We start from the raw sequence: 18,881 nt of genomic DNA on the forward strand, positions 1-18,881 counted from the left end.
GCGTACCCCCTGGTAAAGGCCAGGCCCGGGGAGGGGTGATTGCCTGAGCTGATACCTTCTGACCATGCCGATTGGTCCCTCCGTCTGTTTCTCGGGAGGTGTGACCTGAGGTGTAAACATTCACCTAAGGCGGGAGTGCCCTCTGAGAGGGTCCCCACAAGGAAGGAGCGCGCCATCGGAGACGCTGGCAATCATGGGGGATTCCTCCGCAATGGATTCTACTCCATCTCTTTCGACTTCGACCCAAAAACGGAAACGTGACCAGCCATCAGTGACAAAAGTACTACCGCCTGCCCCACAGTTCCTCGTAGTTTCTCGAACTGAGGACGGAAAGGATTTTTCCTCTGTCAACCCTTTCGTTATTCAGAAGGGCGTAGATGCCATAGCCGGATCTGTCAAATCCTGTACCAGGTTGCGTAACGGCACCTTATTACTGGAAACTGAGAATGCCTTTCAGGCACAAAAACTGCTTCGGGCCACCCTCCTGTACACGTTCCCTGTCCGGGTGGAGGCCCACCGAACTTTGAATTCGTCTCGTGGTGTGGTCTATACTGGCTCCCTCGACGGATTGACTGACGAGGAGCTTCAATCATTCCTCGCTGAGCAGGGCGTGACGGCTGTCCATAGGGTCATGAAAAAGGTCAACAATGACCTTGTACCGACCCGGACAATTTTCTTGACCTTCGATAGTGTTAAGCTGCCATCGCGCATCAAGGCGGGCTACGAGGTTATTTCTGTTCGCCCCTATATCCCGACACCTACGCGCTGCTACCAGTGTCAGCGTTTCAATCACACTCGACAGTCTTGTTCCAATGCGGCTAAATGTGTCACCTGTGGCAGGGATGCCCATGAGGGTGACTGTCCACCTCCGTCTCCTCGTTGTGTGAACTGTCAGGGTGACCATGCAGCATCCTCCCGCGACTGTCCTGTCTATAAGGAAGAACGCTGTATCCAGGAAATTCGGGTCAAAGAGAAAGTGTCCACCTCGGCTGCTCGCAAGCTATTGGCTAGTAGGAAGCCCACGCTGCTCCCAGCGGGGAAATACAGTACTGTCCTCGCCTCTCCTCGGACTACCCGGGAGGTAGCAACCCAGACATGCGATCTGACCTTCAGCACCACGGTCGTCCGTTCGGCCAGTGCTAAGATCGCGCGGTCGACGTCTCCTCTTCCTCCCATCACCCCACAGACACGAGCACCTTCTTCAGCTTCTGCTAAAACGAAGACACCGAAGTCAGATGCACGGGCCTTCAAGAAGGAACCATCCCGTGCAGACTTCCTCCGTACCTCGACCTCACAGCCTTCTACCGGTACTTCCACTACACGTCCTTCCAAAAAGGCGCATAGGAAGCACAGTTCTCCTTCCCCGCCACGGCGCATTTCTTCTCTTGCGCCACCCAGCGGCTGCCGCCCCAGGCCGTCATCCGTTTCGCCTGGCCGCACCGCTGGTCGCCGTACATCTGGCCGTTCACTGGCGGAGGAAGTTCCCCCTCCCGGCCATCCTCCCGAGATGGCCGATGACCCTATAGACCCAATGGACGATGACTGTCCGCCTACTGATAGCGGCGGCAGTGCTCGCTCGAAGCCAGGCCCTAAGCGGCCTTCGAGGTGACCACTTCTCTCATCTTTCTTTTCTTACGATGGCACTTATTCACTGGAATATTCGCAGCATTCGCTCCAACCGAGAGGACTTGAAGTTGCTGCTCCGCTTGCACCGTCCGCTTGTCGTAGCCCTCCAGGAAACGAAGCTACGCCCATGCGATCAAATTGCCTTGGCACACTACACCTCTGTGCGTTTTGACCTACCCCCTGTGGTAGGTATCCCAGCTCATGGAGGGGTTATGTTGCTGGTCCGGGATGATATTTACTACGATCCCATCACGTTGCACACCGGCCTGCAGGCAGTTGCCATCCGCATTACTCTCCCCACTTTTACGTTTTCCTTTTGTACCGTTTACACTCCATCGTCATCTGCCGTTACCAGGGCAGACGTGATGCAACTTATTGCTCAGCTACCTGCACCATTTTTGTTAACTGGAGACTTCAATGCCCACCATCCCCTTTGGGGCTCTCCAGCATCCTGCCCGAGGGGCTCCTTGTTAGCAGACCTTTTCAACCAGCTCGATCTTGTCTGCCTCAATACTGGCGCCCCTACTTTTCTTTCGGACACATCTCACACCTATTCCCATTTAGACCTCTCTATATGTACTCCCCAACTTGCACGCCGGTTTGAGTGGTGTGCACTTTCTGATACATATTCGAGCGACCACTTCCCGTGTGTTATCCATCTCCTGCAGCATACTCCCTCTCCGTGCTCCTCTCGTTGGACCATCTCCAAGGCAGACTGGGAGCTCTTCTCTTCCAGGGCTACCTTTCAGGATCAAACCTTCACAAGCTGCGATCGTCAGGTCGCACACCTCACGGAAGTCATTCTCGCTGCTGCTGAATATTCCATCCCTCACCCTACTTCTTCTCCACGTCGCGTACCGGTCCCCTGGTGGACCGCAGCATGTAGAGACGCTTTACGTGCTCGTCGACGTGCTTTACGCACCTTTAAGCGCCACCCTACAGTGGCGAATTGTATTAATTATAAACGATTACGTGCTCAGTGTCGTCGTATTATTAAAGGAAGCAAGAAAGTCAGCTGGGCTGCTTTCACAAGCACCTTCAACAGTTCTACTCCTTCTTCTGTTGTCTGGGGTAGCCTGCGCCGGCTATCTGGCACTAAGGTCCACTCCCCAGTTTCTGGCTTGAAGGTCGCGAATGAAGTCCTTGTGGCCCCTGAGGCTGTCTCCAATGCCTTCGGCCGCTTTTTCGCCGAGGTTTCGAGCTCCGCTCATTACCACCCTGCCTTCCTCCCCCGCAAACAGGCAGAGGAGGCTAGGCCACCTGACTTCCGCTCCTCGAATTGTGAAAGTTATAATGCCCCATTCACCATGCGGGAACTCGAAACCGCACTTGGCCGATCACGGTCCTCCGCTCCAGGGCCTGATTCTATTCATATTCAGATGCTGAAGAACCTTTCTCCTGCGGGTAAAGGTTTTCTTCTTCGTACATACAATCGCATCTGGATTGAGGGACATGTTCCCGCATGCTGGCGCGAGTCTATTGTTGTCCCGATTCCTAAGCCGGGGAAGGACAAGCACTTGCCTTCCAGTTATCGACCTATCTCGCTTACCAGCTGTGTCTGTAAAGTGATGGAGCGAATGGTTAACTCTCGATTGGTTTGGCTGCTCGAGTCTCGACGCCTACTTACCAATGTACAATGTGGATTTCGAAGGCGCCGCTCTGCTGTTGACCATCTGGTTACCTTGTCGACCTTCATTATGAATAACTTCTTGCGGAAGCGCCCGACCGCGGCTGTGTTCTTTGATTTGGAGAAGGCTTACGACACCTGTTGGAGGGCGGGCATTCTCCGCACCATGCATACATGGGGCTTTCGCGGTCGCCTCCCTCTTTTTATTCATTCCTTTTTAATGGATCGACAGTTTCGGGTACGTGTGGGTTCTGTCCTGTCCGACACCTTTCGCCAGGAGAATGGGGTGCCACAGGGCTCAGTTTTGAGCGTCGCTCTCTTCGCCATCGCGATCAATCCAATAATGGATTGCCTCCCAGCTGATGTATCAGGCTCCCTTTTCGTGGACGATTTTACCATCTATTGCAGCGCGCAGTGTGCACGTGTCCTGGAGCGCTGTCTTCAGCGTTCTCTTGACCGTCTTTACTCCTGGAGTGTCGCCAATGGCTTCCGTTTTTCTGCCGAGAAGACGGTCTGTATTAACTTCTGGCGCTACAAAGAGTTTCTCCCACCGTCCTTACGACTCGGTCCCGTCGCTCTCCCACTCGTGGAGACAATCAAATTTTTAGGCCTTACCTTTGACAGGAAACTTAGCTGGTCTCCACATGTGTCATATTTGGCCGCCCGTTGTACCCGTTCTTTAAATGTCCTCCGTGTTCTCAGTGGTATGTCGTGGGGAGCGGATCGAACCGTCCTACTTCGTCTATATCGGTCGATCGTCCGCTCCAAGCTGGATTATGGGAGCTTCGTATACTCCTCTGCACGGCCATCCATCTTACGCCGCCTCAACTCCATACAACATCGGGGTTTACGACTTGCGATCGGAGCATTTTATACCAGTCCCGTAGAGAGTCTTCATGCTGACGCTGGCGAATTGCCACTCACCTACCGGCGCGATATACTGCTTTGTCGGTATGCCTGTCGGCTACTGTCAATGCCCGACCATCCGTCTTATCGTTCCTTTTTTGACGACTCTCTTGACCTTCAATACGGGTTGTATGTCTCTGCCTTGCTACCCCCTGGAGTTCGCTTTCGTCGCCTCCTTCAACACCTTCATTTTTCACTCCCTGCAACCTTTCGAGTGGGCGAGAGCCGCACGCCACCTTGGCTCCAGGCTCAGGTCCGCGTTCACCTCGACCTCAGCTCGCTCCCAAAAGAGGTCACCCCCGGTTCGGTCTACCACTCCCGTTTTTTGGAACTTCGTTCGAAGTTCAACAACATGACATTCATTTATACAGATGGCTCTAAGACCAATGACGGGGTCGGGTGTTCCTTTATTGTCGGGGCACAAAGTTTCCAATACCGGCTCCATGGCCATTGTTCGGTCTTCACAGCTGAGCTCTTTGCCCTCTACCAGGCTGTTCTTTACATCTGCCGCCACCGACATTCTGCTTATGTCATCTGCTCAGATTCCCTGAGCGCCATCCAGAGCCTCAGTGATCCGTACCCGGTTCACCCTTTCGTACACCGGATCCAACGCTCTCTTCAGCAGCTGGTGGACGTCGGTACGCCGGTTAGCTTTCTGTGGGGTCCCGGCCATGTCGGTATCCCTGGGAACGAAGCTGCAGATGCCGCGGCCAAGGCTGCGGTCCTCCAGCCTCGGACAGCTTCTTGTTGTGTCCCTTCGTCCGATTTTAGCAGGGTCATTTGTCGGCGCGTTGTGTCGCTGTGGCATGCCGATTGGGCTGCACTTACCGACAACAAGCTTCGGGCCTTAAAACCTCTTCCCGTGGCTTGGACGTCCTCCTCACGCCCTTCTCGGCGGGAGGAGGTCGTTTTAGTAAGGTTAAGAATTGGACACTGCCGGTTCAGCCATCGCCATCTGCTGACGGCTGCGCCGGCGCCGTTCTGCCCATGTGCGCACTTGCTGACGGTTAGACACATTTTAATGTCCTGTCCTGATCTTAACACACTGCGCCTCGATCTTAACCTACCTAATACTTTCGATGCCATTTTAGCGGATGACCCACGAGCAGCTGCTCGTGTTCTTTGTTTTATCAATTTGACACACCTCGCTAAGGACATTTGATGATGTTTTTTAATCCTCTGCCTGTCAGTCTGTCTTTTATTGTGTTTTCCCTTTTAGTTGTTGTTGTCAACTTGTGCCTCGCAGTGCATTCTTAGAGTAGTCAGGGCGCTAATGACCATTAAAGTTGTGCGCCCGAAAACCACAAAAAAAAAAAAAAAAAAAAAAGAAGCGTAAGTCATACCTTTGGTATCGGGACCCGCGTCGTTGCAGAAATGTCGCTGCAGGTTGTGGAAGGACTTTGATTGCGACATGTCATGAAAGCCTTGTGGAAGTTTCTCGAGTGTCACGGGGACGAGGCATTTGATTTGGCCTGCTCCAAGTGCTAGGCTTGGATGACAACGACGTACTTTTGAGTAACAAGACTGAGTGAGCAACACAAAAAGAGTGCAATTGATGACCATAAATAGCTGACACACAACACAGTGTTGATAATCACCACTAATGCATGATGTACGAAACATTTAGGAGGAGCACGTTTGGCTAGCAAACATGAATTGAGCGATTTGCAAGGCACTGTTATCTGCAAGAAGGAATGCATGAAATTGGCAAATGAATAAGACTGGTTCAAATACTATCGACAGAAATTTTACTTCTGTTGTCAACTAGTATTAATTAGATGTGTGGGAGTAGGGGGATATTTCCCTTGCACCATACATCTACATACACGTTGCGTCTGATGTGGCCTAGTTTTGCGTACAAAGAACTGTCTAGTTGTCAGTTTTTTCAGTGAACGAATGTGGTAGGGAGGAGAGAGATTAGTGTTAGATGCAGAGCAGTGCGGGCAGTTGTGTGTCGGACGTTGTATGTCGGACGGTGAGTCGCCGACAGGAATTAGGCGTGCTGCCATCTGTCGGCAGGTGAGGTAATGAAGCAGCTTGAATGGTGACAGAAATGATGAAAATAGTTAACTAAAGAGTAATAGCGACGACATTTGGCAGACACGTGTTTCAGCGTTGACAGTTAGTTTGGGGTGTGTGCTTGCATGACACTGGAAGTCTGTTGACGGTAGAGAAGTAGACAAGACGGAAAGAATTTTCCGCGTTCTCGCGGAGAAGTAATAGAGAAGCAGCCATAAGTATTGAAGTGAGGGCGTTGATCGGCACTCTGGTTTCCCTTCAAAACGAATAAATCTTTCGCCTTTTACTAAAGATTTCCGTGGAGGGGAACATTAAATGAGTCTATAAGGTATTTTTCGTAGTGCTCGGCCATTGCTGAGCCATAATCACAAGTGAAAACGTAATGTAAGTAGCAAGAGGTAGATTGTGTTGTGTGAATGAAGGGCGTGGAGTAGCGGATGACGTTGGATCAGGCAGATATTTGTTTTTTTAAAATTTGAAATTGTAATAGGCCGTGTCGTAGTATAATGAAACAAGTACATTTGCCCTGAAATGGCGTACAGTGTGTTAGACGATTGTGTAAAGACAGAGAGGGAGCTACAGGACTACCTGGAAACACTTGGTGAACCCTTTCCGTACCTCAGTTCTAGATGATTTGAGAGTGTTTACTTGCACTGCAGTTGCACAACAGCATATAAACTGATATTTTGAAGTGAATGATGAATGATAGGCTTTGTAAGAAATACTGGTATGTGATTAGTAGATTATGTTTTGAAACCCAAAATTATTTTTACCACAGAAGTTTGTGATTTGTAGGTATGATGTGAGTGAGCTTTGGGCCGAAGATGGTGGTTAGTTGGGCAGGATGAGTATTTAAATGGTTTTCAATAGAGTGGATATTAGTGACACTGGCTTGTTGCCATAATGTGTTTGTTCATAACAGTGTACTCAGTTGTGTAGAAGATTTAGGTGAGAAAGAGACAGTTGTTGAATATGACATAAATAGCTAGAAATGAAGTAAGTAGTAATTTCCTGCTAGGTGTAGTTTGGGTATGGTGTGTCTCAGTGAGAGATAAATCTTGAAATTGAAGGGTTGTTCCTAGCTACAGTCTTGGAAACTATGTATCTGCTGTTGACTCCAATGTTTTCAAGATTACTTGTGTACAAAATTGGGCAGACTTTGCAGTTTCTTCTTCAGTAAATCAGTGGAAGGTGGTGCAGATAATGGTAAAAATGTTCAGTGCCTCCTGTGAGTTGTTGATGCTGCTTGTCTTTTAAGTAAAATTGATAGGGGCTCTTGATTGACCCAGCCATACACAGAGCTGGTGCATACTTGGCTTGAGAAGACTTTGGTCAGTAAATGATGAAATACCAACACAGTGCTCACAACAAAGCTCCTTTCCCTGCATTCTAGTTTCCCTCGGGTATAGAGTGACATGATATTGGCAGAGGATGTGCAGATAATCACTTTGATCAGGCTGTTTGTCTTTTTAATGCTCTTTTACCAGAATCCATGCATAGTGATAACTGTGTTCTCTGGTGGAACACGATGAGAACATTGTGTGAAGTGCACAGAAGTAGCTATTTGAGTATGTATGAAAATGTGAGGTAACCACTGTTACTCCTAAATTTCTGTGGAATTAAGTTTTCTGTATGTGTGTGTGTGTGTGTGTGTGTGTGTGAGGTTCAAGTTGGTAGTTTATATGTTGCAAGCGAAAGAAGCTTTTTAGTAAACTGAGGCACTAGCATTAGTTTCCTGTTCACTGTGACAAGGAAGCTAGTATAAAAAGTAGTTTGTGGTTTTGCTTGCAAAGAAGTGCTCATGGGATGAAAGCACTGCTTGGGATTATTCTGAGATGATGGGGGGATTGCTAAACATGTAGCATTTTAGTAAGGAGCTTGTCGGAGTAGTTGTATAGTTGTAAAATTATTTGTTATTTTATGAGAAATTTCTGTATTCATAGCACATGGGCCATCATAGTTGAAGCATACAGATTGGCATGGTATGCGTAGGTCTGTAAAATGTCCTGACAGTGATGTTCATAGAGACTTGTTGTATACTTTGATTCTTCATCTGTTTAACAGTAGACATGAGAAATGTATTAGTGGAGCAAGTAGCTGTGAAATTACTGGTGTATGATTGATAGTATGGACGTGGCGCTGAATTGAAGTGTTTGTTCAGCTGTGGGTGTTTTCATAATTGCCATGTGAGGAAAAGCAATACTCGTGATAGGCGAAAAGAGATACAGAGAGAAACACATTTGTTGCGAGTATTGTATGTCAGCAGCTCCAAGGGCGGGTATCAAGTAAGACGCAAAGTGAAACGAAAGAGGAAGTATGCATGAAAGAGGCCAAATATCGACAAGAGTTCGCACTGTTAGAGTGAGGTGAATGAGCTAGTGCTGTGCGAAAAATTTCGAAGAGAGAGGCGGTTTTAAAGAAAGCACAAGAGTCCTATGAATGCCCTCTTGTGTGTTTCTCTTTCAGTGGCTATTTGGCGTGTCTGCTTGCGCCGTAGAATGCTACTGTATGTGCCCCAGGCCGCCATCTAGCGGCCGGAGGTGCAAGCGGTGTTTACATACAGTCTCGCCTGAGGCAATGGTCTCTCATTTCGGAACGCAAGAAGCACTGGTAGCGCACAAAATAGCTGAGCGAGATCATGGCGGCCAAGTGAGAGTAGAAGTAGGTTCTTTGCAGAATGTCGGAGCTTGTAAATCGCGAAATGTGAAGAGTGTGTCGTATTCTCGTAGGGCGTGTTGACGGTCTCGTGGCATAAGTAGCGAGCGGTGATAGCTTGCAAGCAAGATCATACTTCACAGGATCATTTCTGTAGTATGTCTTCAACTCTCTCTAGTTCAAAGCTGGAGTAGACGTAACCACGATGATGAGTGGTAGCACTCTCCCTGAGCGTGAGGCTTGCGATCGAGATTCATCGCATCTTGGTTGTAATCGATGATCGTTCACCACATTCTGAGGGATGTGGGAAGGGAATAGCGCTTTCCGAGTGGTGGTTTTATTATATAGATCAGAAGCGTAAGTCATACCTTTGGTATCGGGACCCGCGTCGTTGCAGAAATGTCGCTGCAGGTTGTGGAAGGACTTTGATTGCGACATGTCATGAAAGCCTTGTGGAAGTTTCTCGAGTGTCACGGGGACGAGCCATTTGATTTGGCCTGCTCCAAGTGCTAGGCTTGGATGACAACGACGTACTTTTGAGTTACAAGACTGAGTGAGCAACACAAGAAGAGTGCAATTGATGACGATAAAAAGCTGACACACAACACAGTGTTGATAATCACCACTAATGCATGATGTACGAAACATTTAGGAGGAGCACGTTTGGCTAGCAAACATGAATTGAGCGATTTGCAAGGCACTGTTATCTGCAAGAAGGAAATCATGAAATTGGCAAATGAATAAGACTGGTTCAAATACTATCGACAGAAATTTTATTTCTGTTGTCAACTAGTATTAATTAGATGTGTGGGAGTAGGGGGATATTTCCCTTGCACCATACATCTACATACACGTTGCGTCTGATGTGGCCTAGTTTTGCGTACAAAGAACTGTCTAGTTGTCAGTTTTTTCAGTGAACGAATGTGGTAGGGAGGAGAGAGATTAGTGTTAGATGCAGAGCAGTGCGGGCAGTTGTGTGTCGGACGTTGTATGTCGGACGGTGAGTCGCCGACAGGAATTAGGCGTGCTGCCATCTGTCGGCAGGTGAGGTAATGAAGCAGCTTGAATGGTGACAGAAATGATGAAAATAGTTAACTAAAGAGTAATAGCGACGACATTTGGCAGACACGTGTTTCAGCGTTGACAGTTAGTTTGGGGTGTGTGCTTGCATGACACTGGAAGTCTGTTGACGGTAGAGAAGTAGACAAGACGGAAAGAATTTTCCGCGTTCTCGCGGAGAAGTAATAGAGAAGCAGCCATAAGTATTGAAGTGAGGGCGTTGATCGGCACTCTGGTTTCCCTTCAAAACGAATAAATCTTTCGCCTTTTACTAAAGATTTCCGTGGAGGGGAACATTAAATGAGTCTATAAGGTATTTTTCGTAGTGCTCGGCTATTGCTGAGCCATAATCACAAGTGAAAACGTAATGTAAGTAGCAAGAGGTAGATTGTGTTGTGTGAATGAAGGGCGTGGAGTAGCGGATGACGTTGGATCAGGCAGATATTTGTTTTTTTAAAATTTGAAATTGTAATAGGCCGTGTCGTAGTATAATGAAACAAGTACATTTGCCCTGAAATGGCGTACAGTGTGTTAGACGATTGTGTAAAGACAGAGAGGGAGCTACAGGACTACCTGGAAACACTTGGTGAACCCTTTCCGTACCTCAGTTCTAGATGATTTGAGAGTGTTTACTTGCACTGCAGTTGCACAACAGCATATAAACTGATATTTTGAAGTGAATGATGAATGATAGGCTTTGTAAGAAATACTGGTATGTGATTAGTAGATTATGTTTTGAAACCCAAAATTATTTTTACCACAGAAGTTTGTGATTTGTAGGTATGATGTGAGTGAGCTTTGGGCCGAAGATGGTGGTTAGTTGGGCAGGATGAGTATTTAAATGGTTTTCAATAGAGTGGATATTAGTGACACTGGCTTGTTGCCATAATGTGTTTGTTCATAACAGTGTACTCAGTTGTGTAGAAGATTTAGGTGAGAAAGAGACAGTTGTTGAATATGACATAAATAGCTAGAAATGAAGTAAGTAGTAATTTCCTGCTAGGTGTAGTTTGGGTATGGTGTGTCTCAGTGAGAGATAAATCTTGAAATTGAAGGGTTGTTCCTAGCTACAGTCTTGGAAACTATGTATCTGCTGTTGACTCCAATGTTTTCAAGATTACTTGTGTACAAAATTGGGCAGACTTTGCAGTTTCTTCTTCAGTAAATCAGTGGAAGGTGGTGCAGATAATGGTAAAAATGTTCAGTGCCTCCTGTGAGTTGTTGATGCTGCTTGTCTTTTAAGTAAAATTGATAGGGGCTCTTGATTGACCCAGCCATACACAGAGCTGGTGCATACTTGGCTTGAGAAGACTTTGGTCAGTAAATGATGAAATACCAACACAGTGCTCACAACAAAGCTCCTTTCCCTGCATTCTAGTTTCCCTCGGGTATAGAGTGACATGATATTGGCAGAGGATGTGCAGATAATCACTTTGATCAGGCTGTTTGTTTTTTTAATGCTCTTTTACCAGAATCCATGCATAGTGATAACTGTGTTCTCTGGTGGAACACGATGAGAACATTGTGTGAAGTGCACAGAAGTAGCTATTTGAGTATGTATGAAAATGTGAGGTAACCACTGTTACTCCTAAATTTCTGTGGAATTAAGTTTTCTGTATGTGTGTGTGTGTGTGTGTGTGTGTGTGTGTGAGGTTCAAGTTGGTAGTTTATATGTTGCAAGCGAAAGAAGCTTTTTAGTAAACTGAGGCACTAGCATTAGTTTCCTGTTCACTGTGACAAGGAAGCTAGTATAAAAAGTAGTTTGTGGTTTTGCTTGCAAAGAAGTGCTCATGGGATGAAAGCACTGCTTGGGATTATTCTGAGATGATGGGGGGATTGCTAAACATGTAGCATTTTAGTAAGGAGCTTGTCGGAGTAGTTGTATAGTTGTAAAATTATTTGTTATTTTATGAGAAATTTCTGTATTCATAGCACATGGGCCATCATAGTTGAAGCATACAGATTGGCATGGTATGCGTAGGTCTGTAAAATGTCCTGACAGTGATGTTCATAGAGACTTGTTGTATACTTTGATTCTTCATCTGTTTAACAGTAGACATGAGAAATGTATTAGTGGAGCAAGTAGCTGTGAAATTACTGGTGTATGATTGATAGTATGGACGTGGCGCTGAATTGAAGTGTTTGTTCAGCTGTGGGTGTTTTCATAATTGCCATGTGAGGAAAAGCAATACTCGTGATAGGCGAAAAGAGATACAGAGAGAAACACATTTGTTGCGAGTATTGTATGTCAGCAGCTCCAAGGGCGGGTATCAAGTAAGACGCAAAGTGAAACGAAAGAGGAAGTATGCATGAAAGAGGCCAAATATCGACAAGAGTTCGCACTGTTAGAGTGAGGTGAATGAGCTAGTGCTGTGCGAAAAATTTCGAAGAGAGAGGCGGTTTTAAAGAAAGCACAAGAGTCCTATGAATGCCCTCTTGTGTGTTTCTCTTTCAGTGGCTATTTGGCGTGTCTGCTTGCGCCGTAGAATGCTACTGTATGTGCCCCAGGCCGCCATCTAGCGGCCGGAGGTGCAAGCGGTGTTTACATACAGTCTCGCCTGAGGCAATGGTCTCTCATTTCGGAACGCAAGAAGCACTGGTAGCGCACAAAATAGCTGAGCGAGATCATGGCGGCCAAGTGAGAGTAGAAGTAGGTTCTTTGCAGAATGTCGGAGCTTGTAAATCGCGAAATGTGAAGAGTGTGTCGTATTCTCGTAGGGCGTGTTGACGGTCTCGTGGCATAAGTAGCGAGCGGTGATAGCTTGCAAGCAAGATCATACTTCACAGGATCATTTCTGTAGTATGTCTTCAACTCTCTCTAGTTCAAAGCTGGAGTAGACGTAACCACGATGATGAGTGGTAGCACTCTCCATGAGCGTGAGGCTTGCGATCGAGATTTATCGCATCTTGGTTGTAATCGATGATCGTTCACCACATTCTGAGGGATGTGGGAAGGGAATAGCGCTTTCCGAGTGGTGGTTTTATTATATAGATCAGAAGCGTAAGTCATACCTTTGGTATCGGGACCCGCGTCGTTGCAGAAATGTCGCTGCAGCTTGTGGAAGGACTTTGATTGCGACATGTCATGAAAGCCTTGTGGAAGTTTCTCGAGTGTCACGGGGACGAGCCATTTGATTTGGCCTGCTCCAAGTGCTAGGCTTGGATGACAACGACGTACTTTTGAGTTACAAGACTGAGTGAGCAACACAAGAAGAGTGCAATTGATGACGATAAAAAGCTGACACACAACACAGTGTTGATAATCACCACTAATGCATGATGTACGAAACATTTAGGAGGAGCACGTTTGGCTAGCAAACATGAATTGAGCGATTTGCAAGGCACTGTTATCTGCAAGAAGGAATGCATGAAATTGGCAAATGAATAAGACTGGTTCAAATACTATCGACAGAAATTTTACTTCTGTTGTCAACTAGTATTAATTAGATGTGTGGGAGTAGGGGGATATTTCCCTTGCACCATACATCTACATACACGTTGCGTCTGATGTGGCCTAGTTTTGCGTACAAAGAACTGTCTAGTTGTCAGTTTTTTCAGTGAACGAATGTGGTAGGGAGGAGAGAGATTAGTGTTAGATGCAGAGCAGTGCGGGCAGTTGTGTGTCGGACGTTGTATGTCGGACGGTGAGTCGCCGACAGGAATTAGGCGTGCTGCCATCTGTCGGCAGGTGAGGTAATGAAGCAGCTTGAATGGTGACAGAAATGATGAAAATAGTTAACTAAAGAGTAATAGCGACGACATTTGGCAGACACGTGTTTCAGCGTTGACAGTTAGTTTGGGGTGTGTGCTTGCATGACACTGGAAGTCTGTTGACGGTAGAGAAGTAGACAAGACGGAAAGAATTTTCCGCGTTCTCGCGGAGAAGTAATAGAGAAGCAGCCATAAGTATTGAAGTGAGGGCGTTGATCGGCACTCTGGTTTCCCTTCAAAACGAATAAATCTTTCGCCTTTTACTAAAGATTTCCGTGGAGGGGAACATTAAATGGGTCTATAAGGTATTTTTCGTAGTGCTCGGCTATTGCTGAGCCATAATCACAAGTGAAAACGTAATGTAAGTAGCAAGAGGTAGATTGTGTTGTGTGAATGAAGGGCGTGGAGTAGCGGATGACGTTGGATCAGGCAGATATTTGTTTTTTTAAAATTTGAAATTGTAATAGGCCGTGTCGTAGTATAATGAAACAAGTACATTTGCCCTGAAATGGCGTACAGTGTGTTAGACGATTGTGTAAAGACAGAGAGGGAGCTACAGGACTACCTGGAAACACTTGGTGAACCCTTTCCGTACCTCAGTTCTAGATGATTTGAGAGTGTTTACTTGCACTGCAGTTGCACAACAGCATATAAACTGATATTTTGAAGTGAATGATGAATGATAGGCTTTGTAAGAAATAGTGGTATGTGATTAGTAGATTATGTTTTGAAACCCAAAATTATTTTTACCACAGAAGTTTGTGATTTGTAGGTATGATGTGAGTGAGCTTTGGGCCGAAGATGGTGGTTAGTTGGGCAGGATGAGTATTTAAATGGTTTTCAATAGAGTGGATATTAGTGACACTGGCTTGTTGCCATAATGTGTTTGTTCATAACAGTGTACTCAGTTGTGTAGAAGATTTAGGTGAGAAAGAGACAGTTGTTGAATATGACATAAATAGCTAGAAATGAAGTAAGTAGTAATTTCCTACTAGGTGTAGTTTGGGTATGGTGTGTCTCAGTGAGAGATAAATCTTGAAATTGAAGGGTTGTTCCTAGCTACAGTCTTGGAAACTATGTATCTGCTGTTGACTCCAATGTTTTCAAGATTACTTGTGTACAAAATTGGGCAGACTTTGCAGTTTCTTCTTCAGTAAATCAGTGGAAGGTGGTGCAGATAATGGTAAAAATGTTCAGTGCCTCCTGTGAGTTGTTGATGCTGCTTGTCTTTTAAGTAAAATTGATAGGGGCTCTTGATTGACCCAGCCATACACAGAGCTGGTGCATACTTGGCTTGAGAAGACTTTGGTCAGTAAATGATGAAATACCAACACAGTGCTCACAACAAAGCTCCTTTCCCTGCATTCTAGTTTCCCTCGGGTATAGAGTGACATGATATTGGCAGAGGATGTGCAGATAATCACTTTGATCAGGCTGTTTGTTTTTTTAATGCTCTTTTACCAGAATCCATGCATAGTGATAACTGTGTTCTCTGGTGGAACACGATGAGAACATTGTGTGAAGTGCACAGAAGTAGCTATTTGAGTATGTATGAAAATGTGAGGTAACCACTGTTACTCCTAAATTTCTGTGGAATTAAGTTTTCTGTATGTGTGTGTGTGTGTGTGTGTGTGTGAGGTTCAAGTTGGTAGTTTATATGTTGCAAGCGAAAGAAGCTTTTTAGTAAACTGAGGCACTAGCATTAGTTTCCTGTTCACTGTGACAAGGAAGCTAGTATAAAAAGTAGTTTGTGGTTTTGCTTGCAAAGAAGTGCTCATGGGATGAAAGCACTGCTTGGGATTATTCTGAGATGATGGGGGGATTGCTAAACATGTAGCATTTTAGTAAGGAGCTTGTCGGAGTAGTTGTATAGTTGTAAAATTATTTGTTATTTTATGAGAAATTTCTGTATTCATAGCACATGGGCCATCATAGTTGAAGCATACAGATTGGCATGGTATGCGTAGGTCTGTAAAATGTCCTGACAGTGATGTTCATAGAGACTTGTTGTATACTTTGATTCTTCATCTGTTTAACAGTAGACATAAGAAATGTATTAGTGGAGCAAGTAGCTGTGAAATTACTGGTGTATGATTGATAGTATGGACGTGGCGCTGAATTGAAGTGTTTGTTCAGCTGTGGGTGTTTTCATAATTGCCATGTGAGGAAAAGCAATACTCGTGATAGGCGAAAAGAGATACAGAGAGAAACACATTTGTTGCGAGTATTGTATGTCAGCAGCTCCAAGGGCGGGTATCAAGTAAGACGCAAAGTGAAACGAAAGAGGAAGTATGCATGAAAGAGGCCAAATATCGACAAGAGTTCGCACTGTTAGAGTGAGGTGAATGAGCTAGTGCTGTGCGAAAAATTTCGAAGAGAGAGGCGGTTTTAAAGAAAGCACAAGAGTCCTATGAATGCCCTCTTGTGTGTTTCTCTTTCAGTGGCTATTTGGCGTGTCTGCTTGCGCCGTAGAATGCTACTGTATGTGCCCCAGGCCGCCATCTAGCGGCCGGAGGTGCAAGCGGTGTTTACATATAGTCTCGCCTGAGGCAATGGTCTCTCATTTCGGAACGCAAGAAGCACTGGTAGCGCACAAAATAGCTGAGCGAGATCATGGCGGCCAAGTAAGAGTAGAAGTAGGTTCTTTGCAGAATGTCGGAGCTTGTAAATCGCGAAATGTGAAGAGTGTGTCGTATTCTCGTAGGGCGTGTTGACGGTCTCGTGGCATAAGTAGCGAGCGGTGATAGCTTGCAAGCAAGATCATACTTCACAGGATCATTTCTGTAGTATGTCTTCAACTCTCTCTAGTTCAAAGCTGGAGTAGACGTAACCACGATGATGAGTGGTAGCACTCTCCCTGAGCGTGAGGCTTGCGATCGAGATTCATCGCATCTTGGTTGTAATCGATGATCGTTCACCACATTCTGAGGGATGTGGGAAGGGAATAGCGCTTTCCGAGTGGTGGTTTTATTATATAGATCAGAAGCGTAAGTCATACCTTTGGTATCGGGACCCGCGTCGTTGCAGAAATGTCGCTGCAGGTTGTGGAAGGACATTGATTGCGACATGTCATGAAAGCCTTGTGGAAGTTTCTCGAGTGTCACGGGGACGAGGCATTTGATTTGGCCTGCTCCAAGTGCTAGGCTTGGATGACAACGACGTACTTTTGAGTTACAAGACTGAGTGAGCAACACAAGAAGAGTGCAATTGATGACCATAAAAAGCTGACACACAACACAGTGTTGATAATCACCACTAATGCATGATGTACGAAACATTTAGGAGGAGCACGTTTGGCTAGCAAACATGAATTGAGCGATTTGCAAGGCACTGTTATCTGCAAGAAGGAATGCATGAAATTGGCAAATGAATAAGACTGGTTCAAATACTATCGACAGAAATTTTATTTCTGTTGTCAACTAGTATTAATTAGATGTGTGGGAGTAGGGGGATATTTCCCTTGCACCATACATCTACATACACGTTGCGTCTGATGTGGCCTAGTTTTGCGTACAAAGAACTGTCTAGTTGTCAGTTTTTTCAGTGAACGAATGTGGTAGGGAGGAGAGAGATTAGTGTTAGATGCAGAGCAGTGCGGGCAGTTGTGTGTCGGACGTTGTATGTCGGACGGTGAGTCGCCGACAGGAATTAGGCGTGCTGCCATCTGTCGGCAGGTGAGGTAATGAAGCAGCTTGAATGGTGACAGAAATGATGAAAATAGTTAACTAAAGAGTAATAGCGACGACATTTGGCAGACACGTGTTTCAGCGTTGACAGTTAGTTTGGGGTGTGTGCTTGCATGACACTGGAAGTCTGTTGACGGTAGAGAAGTAGACAAGACGGAAAGAATTTTCCGCGTTCTCGCGGAGAAGTAATAGAGAAGCAGCCATAAGTATTGAAGTGAGGGCGTTGATCGGCACTCTGGTTTCCCTTCAAAACGAATAAATCTTTCGCCTTTTACTAAAGATTTCCGTGGAGGGGAACATTAAATGGGTCTATAAGGTATTTTTCGTAGTGCCCGGCTATTGCTGAGCCATAATCACAAGTGAAAACGTAATGTAAGTAGCAAGAGGTAGATTGTGTTGTGTGAATGAAGGGCGTGGAGTAGCGGATGACGTTGGATCAGGCAGATATTTGTTTTTTTAAAATTTGAAATTGTAATAGGCCGTGTCGTAGTATAATGAAACAAGTACATTTGCCCTGAAATGGCGTACAGTGTGTTAGACGATTGTGTAAAGACAGAGAGGGAGCTACAGGACTACCTGGAAACACTTGGTGAACCCTTTCCGTACCTCAGTTCTAGATGATTTGAGAGTGTTTACTTGCACTGCAGTTGCACAACAGCATATAAACTGATATTTTGAAGTGAATGATGAATGATAGGCTTTGTAAGAAATACTGGTATGTGATTAGTAGATTATGTTTTGAAACCCAAAATTATTTTTACCACAGAAGTTTGTGATTTGTAGGTATGATGTGAGTGAGCTTTGGGCCGAAGATGGTGGTTAGTTGGGCAGGATGAGTATTTAAATGGTTTTCAATAGAGTGGATATTAGTGACACTGGCTTGTTGCCATAATGTGTTTGTTCATAACAGTGTACTCAGTTGTGTAGAAGATTTAGGTGAGAAAGAGACAGTTGTTGAATATGACATAAATAGCTAGAAATGAAGTAAGTAGTAATTTCCTGCTAGGTGTAGTTTGGGTATGGTGTGTCTCAGTGAGAGATAAATCTTGAAATTGAAGGGTTGTTCCTAGCTACAGTCTTGGAAACTATGTATCTGCTGTTGACTCCAATGTTTTCAAGATTACTTGTGTACAAAATTGGGCAGACTTTGCAGTTTATTCTTCAGTAAATCAGTGGAAGGTGGTGCAGATAATGGTAAAAATGTTCAGTGCCTCCTGTGAGTTGTTGATGCTGCTTGTCTTTTAAGTAAAATTGATAGGGGCTCTTGATTGACCCAGCCATACACAGAGCTGGTGCATACTTGGCTTGAGAAGACTTTGGTCAGTAAATGATGAAATACCAACACAGTGCTCACAACAAAGCTCCTTTCCCTGCATTCTAGTTTCCCTCGGGTATAGAGTGACATGATATTGGCAGAGGATGTGCAGATAATCACTTTGATCAGGCTGTTTGTTTTTTTAATGCTCTTTTACCAGAATCCATGCATAGTGATAACTGTGTTCTCTGGTGGAACACGATGAGAACATTGTGTGAAGTGCACAGAAGTAGCTATTTGAGTATGTATGAAAATGTGAGGTAACCACTGTTACTCC

The 18,881-nt window shown here is 45.4% G+C and overlaps 7 non-coding genes across 7 annotated transcripts; all 7 read left to right on the forward strand.

The window, feature by feature from the left end:
* Window positions 1-6,420: 6,420 nt before the first annotated feature.
* Window positions 6,421-6,539, forward strand: LOC124608676. Its single transcript, XR_006979282.1, has one exon. It is a non-coding gene; the product is annotated as a U5 spliceosomal RNA (small nuclear RNA).
* Window positions 6,540-8,959: 2,420 nt separating this feature from the next.
* On the forward strand, window positions 8,960-9,166 carry LOC124608475. Its single transcript, XR_006979110.1, has one exon. It is a non-coding gene; the product is annotated as a small nucleolar RNA U3 (small nucleolar RNA).
* Window positions 9,167-10,119: 953 nt separating this feature from the next.
* On the forward strand, window positions 10,120-10,238 carry LOC124608654. Its single transcript, XR_006979265.1, has one exon. It is a non-coding gene; the product is annotated as a U5 spliceosomal RNA (small nuclear RNA).
* A 2,424-nt stretch (window positions 10,239-12,662) lies between these two features.
* LOC124608541 lies at window positions 12,663-12,869 on the forward strand. The gene has a single exon (XR_006979168.1). It is a non-coding gene; the product is annotated as a small nucleolar RNA U3 (small nucleolar RNA).
* A 953-nt stretch (window positions 12,870-13,822) lies between these two features.
* Window positions 13,823-13,941, forward strand: LOC124608681. Its single transcript, XR_006979287.1, has one exon. It is a non-coding gene; the product is annotated as a U5 spliceosomal RNA (small nuclear RNA).
* A 2,418-nt stretch (window positions 13,942-16,359) lies between these two features.
* Window positions 16,360-16,566, forward strand: LOC124608476. Its single transcript, XR_006979111.1, has one exon. It is a non-coding gene; the product is annotated as a small nucleolar RNA U3 (small nucleolar RNA).
* A 953-nt stretch (window positions 16,567-17,519) lies between these two features.
* LOC124608696 lies at window positions 17,520-17,638 on the forward strand. The gene has a single exon (XR_006979300.1). It is a non-coding gene; the product is annotated as a U5 spliceosomal RNA (small nuclear RNA).
* The last annotated feature ends 1,243 nt before the right edge of the window (window positions 17,639-18,881 follow it).

The sequence above is a fragment of the Schistocerca americana genome, chromosome 3 (genome assembly GCF_021461395.2).
Source record: "Schistocerca americana isolate TAMUIC-IGC-003095 chromosome 3, iqSchAmer2.1, whole genome shotgun sequence".
Taxonomy (NCBI): Eukaryota; Metazoa; Arthropoda; class Insecta; order Orthoptera; family Acrididae; genus Schistocerca; species Schistocerca americana.